Source organism: Nycticebus coucang, chromosome 8 (assembly GCF_027406575.1).
Source record: "Nycticebus coucang isolate mNycCou1 chromosome 8, mNycCou1.pri, whole genome shotgun sequence".
NCBI lineage: Eukaryota > Metazoa > Chordata > Mammalia > Primates > Lorisidae > Nycticebus > Nycticebus coucang.
The window spans coordinates 124,437,026-124,442,819 of NC_069787.1; the positions used below are offsets into that span (position 1 = coordinate 124,437,026).

General features: G+C 42.7%; 1 non-coding gene across 1 annotated transcript; it reads right to left on the reverse strand.

The window, feature by feature from the left end:
• Nucleotides 1–5,055: 5,055 nt before the first annotated feature.
• Nucleotides 5,056–5,162, reverse strand: LOC128592922 (U6 spliceosomal RNA). The gene has a single exon (XR_008382132.1). It is a non-coding gene; the product is annotated as a U6 spliceosomal RNA (small nuclear RNA).
• Between the last annotated feature and the right edge of the window lie 632 nt (nt 5,163–5,794).

The window sequence follows — 5,794 nt, forward strand, 5'->3', positions numbered from 1 at the left end:
AGTCTACAAAGGCATTATAAAGAAAAAGATAGATCTATATATCCTTTTTTTTTTTTTTGAGATAGTATCACCTGGGTAGAGTGCCATGGTATCATCATACCTTACAGCAACCTCAAATTCCTGGGCTCAAATGATCCTCTTGTCTCAGCCTCCCAAATAGCTGGGACTACAAATTGCCTCAGACAATTACAGCTGGGATTACAGGTGTGCACAACACCCAGCTAGTTCTCTTTTTTCCTATTTTTTAATTGAGCCAGGGTCTTGCTCTTGCTCAGGCTGGTCTTAAACTCCTGAGCCCAAGAATCTACCCACTTCAACCTCCCAGAGCCCAGGATTATAGGCGTGGGCAGCCTATATGTACTTCTTGAAAATCTCTCTTAGGTTTAATTTTAAGGAAAAGAGACAAGTTGCAGAATAAAACTTACAATCCCATTATATGTGAAATAAAAAATAATGTGTATGCATGTAGGTATACCAAAAGAAGGGTATAAAAAACTGCACACCAGACTCTAAGTAGTTGCTACATCCGGAGATTTAAGGTTTAGAGGTAAAGGGCATCCACATTTTATTCTATAAGCTGATGCACTGTGCAGATTCTTACAACAAAAATGTACCCATCTTTCGTTTCTATATAAAGAAACGGAGAATGCATGAGGCTAGTCAATGAAACTGAAAAAGGAGACTGGGTTCAAGTGTTAGAGATGCAAGCCTAGGAAGTGCAGTCTTTTCCTGTAACTACGTGGATCAAAAGGGAACACAGACTTCGTAGTCGGAAGTGGGGGTGACCTGAGTTCAAATCTCTGCTCCACCACTTCTCATTTTGTGTTGGCAGGAAAATTACTTAACTTCTCTGAGATTCGGCTTCTCTCATCTGGTTATAAAATGAGAATAATAACAGTATCTTTCACAGAGTGGTTGTGAGGATTAAATAAAATATTTTAAAAGCACAACACTATTCCTAACTCATGGAAAGAGAATAATGAATGATGGATAGATATCTCTCTCTCTCTTTCTCTCTCTCTCTCTCTCTCTCATATGAAAGGAGAGAAGTATGAACCATCACCCTTTATTTTGAAAACATCTTCTATTCAACTATTCCCACTGTAGAAAAAATCATTTATATAGCAGGGGGTATTGTTATGTCCTTAGTTTTCGATTCATCGTAAGGCAGAATCATATTAATGATCTGACTTTCTCAAATAAAGGAATTCAGTCCCTAAAAGACCAACTTCCCAGCCTAGGTTATAAGTTCTGCTGCTAAAAAGTGGACTCACCACTCCTGCACCTGCAGTCAGGCCCCCAAGCCCACTGTTTTTCCAATCAGACCTTAAAAGGTGCTGCTTCAGAAATATCGCAGAATACCTTTAGTGGAAGAAAAACCTAAGCAAATTGTCTGAAATAGTTTCACACAGAAAATCATAGGTAGCTTTGAGTTAAGGCTCTTGTTTAAAAAAGAAAAAAAATGTCCAAAATCTGATCAATAGCTGAGTAGCTGTAATAGTGATCCCTTTCACGGGAGAAATTTACAACCAAACAGGGCTTTGGAGCCAAGATTCTCACAGCAATGAAAATGATGTGGCCAGAGAAGGGAAGGGGGTTGAGTAAAGACGTTAGTGATAATATCCTTGGGATATTTCTAAACTCCATTACACTATCCAAAAGAAATATAATAGGATTTGAGGCCCAATTATTACTTCCTCCATCTAACCCCTTCATTTAACATATCATTAGTATTTTTAGACGAGTCCCTTGGGGCTCTCATGCTTTTGTAGGTGAGTCAGACAGCAAGAGCCGTGGCAGCTATCCAAGGAAACTGATCCCCCTTGTAATGCCCCTTCCTGGGTACCTGCTATAATGCAATTATCATGTACTGAAGCAATTTTCGGGAAAATGACTTGACAAGAAGAACTCTGTCATTTTGTAAACAAGAACAAACGTTGTAATTGGATCTTAATTACACAATGTTCTGAGAGGTTATTTTTATTTCTTTGTTTGTTAATGCAATTATTTAGCTTCCCTATTTTAGCCTTGACCTTGCAGGAAGAGGGTATTTTCCAGTCAGCATAATGCTTTATCTTTGAAAGCTGCAATCAATAAGGATAATTAATGATGCCGGCTGCAATGATAGCCTCAGCAATCATTATCCCACATTAATCCCTGCAGTCAGGCTGGGGTCAAGGCCATCTAAATCATTCACCCAGGGGTGGAGAAATTCAAATAATTTACCAATTTAAATCCTTGCAAACAAATCCCACTTTATTTTCAAAGCAGTTTGCATGCTGGCCAGGTTTGTTTTCTGCATTTTTGCCCGGTATTTTTTCTTTTTAATGACAGAATATCCAGTTTCTATTGGCATTATGGTTTTGCTATGTTTGTGTTTTGATAAATTAATGTTAAAACATGCAGCACATGAAATGCCGCTAAGCCTGGCGGTACACGGCGCATTTAACATTTCACACATTGTTGCTGGTTTTAAACAAGAAAGGCAGGAGCGAGAGAAAAGGGAGAAGAAGGGGAGGGGAAGGAAAGAAAAGAGAATGGAGGGCAGAATAGGGCCGGTGGCTCGGGCTGGCAGAGACCCGGGAAAGAGGGTTGAAAAATACAATGTGAAAGTCTTTGAGGTGGAAGGACAGGCACATGCAGAATTGTCAGAGAGAGAGGGACTGTTGGATGTGAAACTTCATGCTGGATCTTGCAACAAACCAGCCCCTACAGAGGTGCAGTTTCCTGCATTTGTGGCTTTTTTCCCCTGCTTTTTCCTAACAGGCAAAGTGGATGACTTGATGTATGCTTCCAACTGCCTGCTATAGATCACACCCTGTTATGAAGAATTCCTCTGCGCTTCCAAATATTTTTCAACGATTTCATTTTAATTAGTGTTTTACTATAAATCATATTCCCAGTCTGCACACACAGAAGATGATAACAAATTGATGCCTGATCTGTGTGTATGCATGCCCCCCCCCCGAGTCTCTGTGTGTGTGTGCGTGTGTGTGTGTGTATCTTTCCAGAACCAATTTAAGCAAATGAAGAGACATTTCAAGCCACTGGGTCTCCATAAATATTTGTTGATGTGACATAGCCCACTTTGCCTTTGTCCCTTTTTTTGAAGTCATGTGGGAAGAAATCATAGTCACTAATGTGAACTTTACTGGCATGGTCGTTAGAGATTGGGATGTTTGCGGGGTTTGGAAATAGAAGACAATAAAGAGATAGCTGCTGGAAGCAGAGTAAAGGGTCTGGAAAGCACTCAGGCAGAATCTCTCTCCCCTGACCCGTGGGAAGCTCTCTGCAAAGACTGTGTTGAAAGCTGCCGAGAATTTATCACCCATTGCTTTTTCATTATGAACAGTGACTGCTAAAGAGAAAGCACTTAACGTGTCTGAGCACAGTTATTAGATTCGCGATAAGGAATTCTTTCTAATGAGATTGTATCACTATTTTGCCTTCTTCCAAGTGTAGATTGTTGTTTCATCCTGGCAAAAGAAAAAACAGAAGATGTTTTTGGGGTCTTGAGATAGAACCGTGTGGAAGGAAGGAGGGAGTAAGCTGAAAGCAGAAGGGGAACGTGAACTGTGTATGTGAGCATGGAAAAGCGTGCGTTGTGCCAAGTTGACCTGAGAAATGGCCCGTTCCCTTCCGGCTCCCCACCTCCCCCATCTACCTTGCTAGGCTTGGGAGTTTTGAGAAAGAGCCTCCTCTTTGCAGAGCTGTCCACTTCCATCATCACACTCCTCTCTGCAGCCTCTTCACCTTGCATTTCTTCAATAAACTATGAAACTGGCAGGCCCTAACTTTAGGCCAAATGAAAATTTAGGGCCTCCCTCAAGGCAGCGAAGTCAATCTTTGCTTCCCCTGGGCCTGCTGCCCTGGTGCACAGCAGACAGGCTCCTTCCCACCAGATGCACTGGCACCTGGGTCTGTCACTGGGCAAGAGGCCCCAGCTGAGTCACCTGCCTGGAGCCACTGCCTTGCTCTACATGAGACATGAGGGGTGCACATCTAACTCCAGACCTTCCCCATCCATGCTGAGGCCCTGCTGGGGCCTCAAAGTGACAGTGGGATGTGGGTATGCTTCTACCCCAACGGTGTGACCTGGTTACCACCCTCAGTGGAGGGAGCAGCCTTCCTGGGGCAGGGAGGGAAGCAGAGGCGAGGCAGGGCCAGGGTCCCGGGGCAGAGAGCAGGCAGGCAAGCACCCATCCTAGAGAGGCAGGCAGATGATGTCAGCCCAGCACCGAGCCCCCCATGCACTCCTCATTGTCCTCATTGGATTTCACGGACACTAACTCAAAGGCAAATATAAATTCAAAGAAATAAGTGTTAAGAATTTCAGAACAACATTGTAGAGCATTAAATCCCAAGCACAGGATCTTTCTGAGCACGAGGCCTGGTCAGCTGCATAGGCCACTCAACCCTGTAGCTGGCTTTCCTGTCATGTGCCAGGGGAAGACCCAAAGAAGCCCTGGCCTCGAGAGACTCATTACCTAGAGGGGACGTGGGCAGGTTAAAAAACTACATCACAATGAGAGTTTGGCTCGTTGAGCATCTACTGTGCGCTGAGCTCCCCCAGGGATCACTGACATAACCCTCCTAATGACCTCAGGAGCTGTTATTATTAATCCTATTCTTAATTAATTACTTTTTAATTAAAATCATAACTGTATACATTTATGTGGTACAATATGATATTGATAAATAATGTGGAATGCTTACATCAAGCTGATTAACATCACCATCACTTCACTTACTTATTTTTTTGGTAAGACATTTAAAATTCACTCTTAGTTATTTTGAAGTGTACCCTTTCCTTGTGCTCGTTAGGTGAGATCCCACCAAATGCCCTCCGTCCTCCCACCCATCGCCCTCCCCCCTTCATGTCCCTCACCCTCCTCTCCTCTACCTCTCACTGAACTGTATTTGTGTTTTATCATTCGTATGAGTATGTAAGTGTTTATATATTGGGTTCATAATACTTTGAGTACATTGGATACTTTTTTTCCCATTCTTGAGATACTTTACTAAGAAGAATGTGTTCCAACTCCATCCAGGTAAAAAAATATGGAACACTTTACCAATCTGTGTGGTACCCTTGCACAGGGGCCACGCTAATCTGCTCTGTATTGTTCCCATTTTAGTATATGTGCCGCCAAAGCAAGCACTCTGAATCCTATTTTTTAAATAATAAAATTGAGGGTTAAGATGTTAAGTAACTTCCTCAAATTCAGATAAAACAGGCAGATCCGGGATTTGAATGTAAAATAGATGCTCCAAAGCCTGGTACCCTTGTCAGAGAGATTTGTGCCAAGTACTGCCAAGGTCACCAGCACTGCCCTGTAGGAGCTGAGGAAAGAATGATACAAGGGATGAATTTGAGCTACGTCTTGAAAAATGAGCTGGAATTTACCCATCAGAGGAGGAGGAATGCTGTGCATATAGTCATGGAAAAACACAGACAATTTAGGAAATTCTTACGGGAGAAGCAAGGGATATTGGCAGGAAACAAAAGGGAATAGAGCTGGGAGGCGGGGTGAGCCAGGGCAAGAAGAAGGTCCCACAGAGGCCTTGGGCTTTATTCTACAGGCACTGGGACACAGCAGTGATGTGAAGACGGGTGGTAACATAAATCAGCTTGCTGATCCCTCAGGAAGCCAGGTCAAAGTTACATAAAACACCAACAAGGGGGAAAAAACCCAACAAAATGACTATCAGTTTTAAAATTGGGAAACCATTTGCAACGTATGCCAAGGATTTTGCAAAAGCGTTTCAACTGCAAAGTCATTCTTCCAGAACA